This window comes from Odontesthes bonariensis, chromosome 10 (assembly GCF_027942865.1).
Source record: "Odontesthes bonariensis isolate fOdoBon6 chromosome 10, fOdoBon6.hap1, whole genome shotgun sequence".
NCBI classification, from domain to species: Eukaryota; Metazoa; Chordata; class Actinopteri; order Atheriniformes; family Atherinopsidae; genus Odontesthes; species Odontesthes bonariensis.
In genome coordinates, this window is record NC_134515.1 from 10,777,252 (window position 1) to 10,786,137 (window position 8,886).

Sequence of the window (8,886 nt, forward strand, 5' to 3'; positions counted from 1 at the left end):
TTGTGTCACAGAAAATGTGCCTACGGTATTCATGACCTAGTTTTAAACAAATAAACGATAAAAGTAAACTTCAAAAGTAAACCTCAAGGAAAACGAGACAATCGATCCATACGTGAGGGAAAAATGGAAAGATTGCTTTAGGAATTATGTGATTATTCTTTCATTTCAGTGAGTATTGGCCATATTCAGACAAAACATTAAAGGCTTCATTAGTCTGTTAAAGCAGATGCATTCAGTTATTCAGACATTAGTCCCTTTTTTGTTAATGTGCCTCAGTTTTATTCAAACATGCCTGTAAAATTAACTGCACTTCTGTAAATCAAATCAAATTAAATTTATTTGTATGGCACATTTCATGTAGCCTGGGCGAAAGCCGACTGTTGACTCTGTCAAACAGTCTGGGAAAACCCAAGAGGAATCCGTTTCCATGGAGGGCGGGACCTTACCCAGCAACTTAAATTCATTGGAGTAACGGAGTTCCCTTAACCAATCAGTAATGTTTAGAAATGACGTTGGTTATGCGCCGAGGTTCATGCTTACTCTCGCGAGGCTCTAGCTCGCGAATCACGCTTCCCACATCCGCTTTCATTATACCGGTACCATTTGATAAATCAAACTTTTCCCAAAGCCAGTTGGAAGGAGAGCTACGACATCCTTGCCACTAACAATATTGAAGAGGCATTCCTCTTGCTCTCGTTTTAATTGTGTAATGCTCTCCAGAGTTGAGACAAGTTCATGGATAGCTTCTAGCGTTCTTCTGTCGCCATGTTTATTTCCGCTGCGGTTGAACTACAATTATATGGACTACAATGGACTCCGCGCGTGAGTTCTGCGTCACCACTCGCAACTGTTTGCTGATTGGCAAAACACTGAGCAAACCGAGGTAGGGGGATTTGGCCAGACTATGTGCGGAGCCAAAATCTTTGGGCGGAAGTACGTAGGATGGCGTCGCCAGGCTACATTTCATGTACAAAACAATTCAAAGTGCTTTACATAAAACAAAAGCAGCAGGGAGTGGAAGAAGCATTAAAAATACATAAAAGAAAATAAAGAGAAACAAATAAAATAGTTCAAATGAATTTAAAAACAAGCAACAGTCCAGATAAGTTAAAAGATATCGTGCAGATTTAATGCATAGACACATGAGAAAAGAAATGTCTTTAATGTTGTGACGTTCGCGAACGAGCCGGTTCTTTTGAACGGCTCTTTGATATGAACGAAGGGAGCCGAGTCGCGGCGGCGCGGGAGCCGTTCTATTTCTCGTTCTTTTTTTTTCTTTTTTTTTTACTCATGCATGTTTCACGCAGCTCCCAGGGGACATCTAGTTGCGGATTCCCCCCACATAGGACAACTACGAGTAGGGGGGGTAGGGCGCAGGCAGCTTGCACGTGCCCTTCACATGAGCAGTAAGTGTCTGAGTGAGCACTGACACTTCTGTATGGGGGGGAGGCCTTCGTGGCGCGAAAAGAAGCGCCTAAGCGGCGCCACGCCAACACGCACACACATAGAACGTGAGGGAAAAGTAATATAGGAATCTAGTCAGACAGTCAGTCATTGCTCGCAGAAAGGGACAGAAAGGGAAGCAGCCAAATTTGTTTCTAAATGAGCCGAAAGAGGAGCAATATTGGGACCACTTTTCAGCTGAGGGGGATACCAAAGCTAAATGTAACTTATGCATCTTATGTATGATTTCTGCCGCATTCCCAAATGTGTGCAGCACTTTGCGTTTGTGGAGTAACCAGAGACGGTCAAATAGGACTAAGAAAATCTTTTGAGTAACCATACGAGCGGACATGGCGGAAATTGATTATAAGCCTAAAATACTTTAAAAAAAAAAAAAAAAAAAAGAGCCAAACAAGCCAGTTTTTTGAACGGCTCTTTGAAAGGAACAAGCCATAAAGAGCCGGATCACCCAAAAGAGCCATAAATCCCATCTCTAATGTCTTTAACCTGGATTTAAAAATGTCTCCATTTGGTGAGAGTTTAATCTCCACTGGCAGTTTGTTCCACTTGTTGGCAGCATAACAGCTAAATGCTGCTTCTCCATGTTTAGTCTGGACTCTGGACTGGACCAGCTGACCTGAGTCCTTGGATCTAAGTGCTCTGCTGGGTTTATATTCTCTGAACATATCACAGATGTATTCTGGGCCTAAACCGTTCTGGGATTTATAAACCAACAGCAGGCTTTTAAAATCTATTCTGTGACTGACTGGAAGCCAGAGTAAAGATTTTAAAGCTGCTGTGATGTGTTCAGATCTCTTAGTCCGGGTTAAAACTCCAGCAGCAGCGTTCTGGATGAGCTGCAGATGTTTGATGCTCTTTTTGGGAAGTCCAGTTAAAAGAGCGTTACAGTAACAGTCTTCTTAAATTTCAAATTTCAAATCTCAACTGTATTGGTGCAAATGAGGGGGCGTGGCCTGATCAGGCCACTGGAACTGACCAATCAGAGCAGAGTGGGCTTTTCGCAAAGGAACTGATAGCACACAGTTTCAGTTTTGGACTTCAAATATTTGGACGTTCTTATGTTAGAAAATATGGAAGGAAAAAGCTTTCGTTTCAGGGATACACTGCAGATGTATATTACACTTTTTTTGTTGTTATTAATAGAAATCAGCACAAAACTCCCCCTGTTCATTTCTTAAAGTAAAACCACTCTGTTTTTCATGCTACAAGTGTTCTGAAATGTTATGTTTAAGTGTAAAAATGAGGTATTAGCAACTTAGATATTCACTCATTTGTAATTACAAAATGAGGTGAAATAAACACCAAAATGTATATTTTAGATGTGTACTGTCATTACTGTCATGGGAGATGTTTTGAATGGGTTACAGATTATGAAATGACAGCTGCTAATTAAAGCTAACACCAGCTGGTTAGGTAGATCCTGCTCAGTTGATTTCATGTGTAATAATAACTGTATGAAAATGTGCTACATTGCCATCAGCCTGAATGTATAGATCAGTTTGGAGGATGTACTCGACCACACTCAACCCAAAACATGCTCATCAGCTGCCGCTACAGCTGCTACTGCCTCCATAATTCATGCGGCCTTTCTGCACACACACACATGCATGAACACACAGACTGCACACATGCATGCCTACAGGAACACTCCCACCAGGAAAGACACATACAAAAAGTTCCAGGGTTACGACAAAACTGCTTACAGCGCATGTGTTTACATATTTCACGAGTGAGGCGTGCAGGTCTGAGTCATAATGGAAAAATGCAGCAGAACTATGGGCCTTCGGGTGCCGTGTTTTCACTGGTCACACACTTGAGAGAGATGTCACACTGATGCATCAGTGCGGGAATGGAAACATCGCTGTCGTGTCGTCTGATTGGCAGTAAGATGTTAAAAGGCTGATGGGATCTCACTTCGACAAATGTCAAAGCCAGAGATGGGACCAAGTCACACATGTGCAAGTCCCAAGTAAGTCCCAAGTAATTTTTTCTTGGGCAAGTCAAGTCAAAGTCAAGTCACATTATTATTGCAATTTTACCTGCAGAATCTGATCTTAATAAAGTGAAAAGACAAGATATAAGTAACTGTCCCCCACCCCCACCCCGTGTCATATCAAGCTAACGTTAGCTAACTACCGACCAGGCTAACAGGTTAATATTAGCTAATTTGGCAAGCACTTACTGGTCAGAATGGATCTTCAAATGACGAACAAAGTTGGAAGTTGTCGTCTGGCTGTCTGAGATGTTGATGCACTGTGCCGTTCGTCTTTTAGCCGTCAAAATGGTAATTACGGAAGCCGAAGACAACGACTCTCGGTCCCCCTCCCGCTGACATGTTGATCTTGCGCTCCTACCGGGTAATCGATATTATTTTTTTAATTATTAATTTTACATTCAAACTGAAAACATGAACTGAATAACTCTCAAGTCATTCAAGTCATCGTGTCTCAAGTCGAGTCAAATGCCGAGTTTAACTTCCAAGTCCGAGTCGAGTCTCAAGTCTTTATTTTTTTGTCAAGTCAAGTCACAAGTCGTCAAAACAGCAACTCGAGTCGACTCGAGTCCAAGTCACAGTGACTCGAGTCCCCATCTCTGGTCAAAGCGTCCCAGGTCAGGAGCTCTGCTGGGGTATTATCCTCAAATGCAAGAAGCCCCCTGTCTCAGTGCATTAGACACCTTAGGGTTTGACACCTTTTATGGACAAGAGAACGCCAATCAGACAAAACTGGGCAGAGGTGACAGGGAGGATTTGAAAGCTTCGAGCACAAGGCCTCTGAGGTTGAAACATGACTGCCAGCCTTGATAGGGTCCGTCTGCATTTGTTGATGATGTCAGCAGAGGAACATTCCATCTAGTTTTTCTCGCCATGATGTCACCCTTATCTCACCTTCAACTCAGCCTCAGTTTTACAAAATTCTCAAAACAAACCCTCGCAAAGTAAATAAATGTCATTATGGCGTTTCCAAAGCAGCCACATTTAGCGCGCGTCTCCCAAATAAAACATACGACAAGCATCCACTCCCGCTCCAACCGATCCGCCTCAATAATGCACGATTTTAGCCACCGATGCATAAAAAAAGAATTTCATTCCAGTCTTGCAGAATTCCTTGGCTCATTCTGGCGACCTAGTTTACAGCTCTCGCCTCTGAGCCACAGAGAGTTGGTGCCTTTTGAAGATGCATTGAGCAGCTCAGCATGACAAGCCCATTATAGAGCTGCAGGAGAAGAGATCGCTCAATTACCAACTGGCAAATCTTAAGGGAAAAGCAATGTGCACTATTCACTTAACCACAGCAAAATTGACTTAATATCAAATATTTTCAAGTTGTTTGGCAGCACATAATAATGCACTCAACGCATGTGTCCCTCAGTATGTTTGTCCATATATTTGCCTCACGTGAATGACCGTGTGACAAACTTCCTTCAGATCTGCTTCGGGTCTATTCGATTCAGTTCAATCAAATTTCTCCACCTCAATTTTCTTTTGTTTTTGTTTTTTTTTTCTGATGAAATGAGCAGAAACAATGAAAGTATTAGAGCTTATTTATCAACTGAGGGCCACTTTCACAGAGGATGGGGCAGATTTAAATGTTCACTTGAACGCTAGAGCAAGTTAAGGGGTTAAAAATTGCTTCTTGGAAAAGATGTTATGCACTATAAAATCCTCTATACATCAGATTTGGCCGAAACAACGGCAAAATGTTTTATTTTTTATTTATTTTTTAAATTCTTAATGGTATCATAGAATTAGTTTTTTATGTAGATTTTTGCCTGAATCTGCTCTTGGGGGAGTATGCTATGCTTGTATCCAATAAAACTCTTTCTTAAATTTCAAATTTCAACTGTAATGATGCAAATAGAGCTTGAAAGTCCCGCCCCCTTTTTTGCTTTTTTTTCCTACTTCCGTCGTCCCCATGGGACCTCATGCCTGGATCTATTGACATGGGCAGGATGATGTCTTCTGTTCCCAGTCATTATATGCCTTTTTACAGTACACGCATGATGTTCTGGGGTTAAATATGGATGAGTTCATGCAAAAACATTGGCGATTTGTCGTAGGAGTGCCTGGTTAAACGTTGTAAAAAAAAGTTAGGGTAAAAAGACTACATTGCGTCGCATATGCTACGTCACTGATCATATTTCCCACCATGGACGAAGCCAGACATATCACCACCAGCATAGCAGAAGCTCTCCACGTGCCCCGACTGGTAGTGGTTCTCTCCTCGGCTCACAAGTTTTCGTTCGCCCTCGAAAAACTGAGTGAAACTGGCCAACGACAGCGCCATGATTGCTCTTCTTCTTCCACTCCTCCGCGCGCCCAAACGTGATGACGTTTATTTTCCGTGCCAAACGCTACATGCTGTAGTTCGAGAAATGCTCAGAAAAATAACTTAACAATGAAGCACTTATGCCCGCTAAACTGTTACGCTACTGGTATGAAAAAATATTAAAAAATGTCCTACACAACATATGTGAAATGCAAGACTCAATTCCATCAAGCGCAAAAAATAGTTTTATTCCGTCATGGCTCCGTCATTGACTTGAATGTCAAATTATTACACTTCCGTGGTCCCGAGGGGAGGAAGTTGAATGACGTCAAGGAGGCGGGACTTTCAAGCTCTATGAGGGGGCGTGGCCTGATCAGGCCACTGAAACTGACCAATCAGAGCAGAGTGGGCTTTTCGCAAAGGAGCTGATAGCTCACAGTTTCAGTTTTGGACTTCAAATATTTGGACGTTCTTATGTTAGAAAATATTGAAGGAAAAAGCTTTTGTTTCGGGGAAACACTGCAGATGTATATCGCAGATTTTTTTTTTTGTTATTAATAGAAATCAGCACAAAACTCCCCCTGTTCATTTCTTAAAGTAAAACCACTCTTTTTTTCATGCTACAAGTGCTCTGAATGTTATGTTTAAGTGTAAAAATGAGGTATTAGCAACTTAGATATTCACTCATTTGCAATTACAAAATGTGGTGAAATAAACACCAAAATGTACATTTTAGATGTAAATTAAAGTAAAAATAAAGTGTTGAAGAGGACATTTTATGGGGGCAAAACAACCTCAATGTCAAAACCAATTAAGTCCAAATCTTGAGGGATGATGACTTGTTCACCAGCATATGAGTTAGTTCAATTTAATTTACAATATATTTGATTTTACATGTTGGGCGTGTTGGTATGGCTTGACGTTGGCTCTGTGGTGCGCCAGAGGCACAAAGCATGTCATACTCTGGTATGATAGGTGGCGCTGTACCCATTCCAACTATTGCTAATAGAGCCACTTCCTGTTGACCTCTTCAACACCACCAACAACAACAAACTCAGGCATTGGAGAAAGATGGAGAACGCAGAGCAAGATGAAGCTACGTCCCTCTACATTTGGTCTGTGATGAGCTGCTTGTTGCACAAACTCGATGCACAACGGAGCATTCTCCATCGCGTTGTTTGTTTCTTTCTGACGGCGACAACAACAGTAATATCGTCTCCTTCGACTTCCGGTTCACGACCCCGGGAAAAAATCTGGAGCATGCGCAGAACGCAAAGTCTAATTCACCACGTGCTTCACCGTCTACAAGCAGGTTTAATTTGACTTTCAACCGAGTTATCTCGGGGTCTTTATCCGATTGCGAGTAACTCGATTCGACCCAATTTCTTGTCAGATTAAGGTGTCTACATGAACTTAATAACTCAGTCTTATTGTAATTTAGCCAATTATCCGATCCTTTCAATGCCATGTAACCCCACTGACTGATGTGATGAGAGATGTCTTGAAAAGTGTGGAAAACAGTATAAAACTTGTTTTCCGGTGGCCGACGGAATCTCGTTTTCACCTGAGTAGATGTCCAACTTCAAGAAGATGTCTGATCTTTCCAGACTTCCATTTTACAGTCACTTACTATAAATACTTTAAGAGTAATCGCAGTAAACACAATGCAAGTCACGTCAGGATTGAGGCCCATACACTTTAGTGCAGATAATGAACTGCCACAATGAGACATGTCAGCTGTGCTTGTTGTTTGGCATTAAGAACCTAAGAGCGACTCTTGACCTGAAAGAGTAATAACGGCTTCGTTCAACAAAATAAGTCCACATGCATGCACACATGAACACACAAGCCCCTACGAGTGCAATGAAAGCATTCACTGGAGCAACCAGACAGACATGCGTATAGTGGATGCAACCATGCCGCACTAATCAAACTGCGCACACTCACACGCTCGTGCAACTGACACATACAAATTCTCACAAACACACCCACACCAAATCCGTTTTACAACAATAGTGAAATATTAATCCAGGCGGACTCCTCCTCAGTAAGACGAGCGGGGAGATGAGCCGACCAGACGAGAAACAACACCCGACAGTAACCTACATATCAGGTTTCTGGCTGGATCGCCAGGTTATTTCACATTAAAATCTCTCCAGTTAATTCACCGTCTTCTGGCTGTGTGCTGCCGACTTGAAAGATGAAAGGAAGGCCGCACTGAAAAAAAACGGAAGAAGAAAAAAATCAGTATCATTAAATCTGCTATTCAATGAAGCAGATTCCTGAGGAAGATGGGAGGCAAAGCTGTAACTGCAACGCTATGACATCACGCACAGATTAGATGTGACACAATATCCGCATGTGACGGGATGCCGCTGATCAGCTTTGATTTACCACAAAGTCTTTTAGCCTGTGCTTCAAAAAAAAACCTGTGAAGACATTCACACACTTTACATAAACATACAGGAGAAAGGGCCCGTTTGTTTCATGCTTAACTGAAACAAAAGAGATTCAGGAAACCTCATTGTGCAGCCAAGTATAAGCTCTGCAGCCTTATGGAGGCAGTTTTATGAACAAAAGCCAGGCTAGCCACGTTGGCATTTGTTATCGGACCCTTCTGTTGTAGGACTGTTGCAGCTGTGTGTATTATTAACACGGCCTCGGTGTGTTTCTGTCTCTAAGAGTGACTGTTTGGGCTCTTCCCTGACCAGTCGTCCCAGGCTTGGGGGCAGAAATTCGGGCTCGTTTCATTGCAAATTCAGGTTCATTTGTGATATCGTGGTTCTCTCCATCGGACATTTTACGGTCTCAGCTGGGAACGGCACCTGAAAGGATTTGAATCATTAAAGGCATCATCCTTTCCTTTGACAAATGCTTCATCAAGTCAAGTCAAGTCTTTTCATTGTCAGACACAGAACAACAGAGTCGAACTGGGCACTGAAATTCTTAGGACAGCACACCGTACAGCAGCTACCATTAGAAGACATAACATGCCGTAACATAAGTACTCTAACAAAAACAGTAACAATAAATAGGCAATGTGGATACTACAATATACATTTTACGCTAATTACAAGAGCTATACTGAACATATAATACACATAATAGCCTTTGCTAATCTAAGACCTATACTAACCTAGAACATAACCTTGAA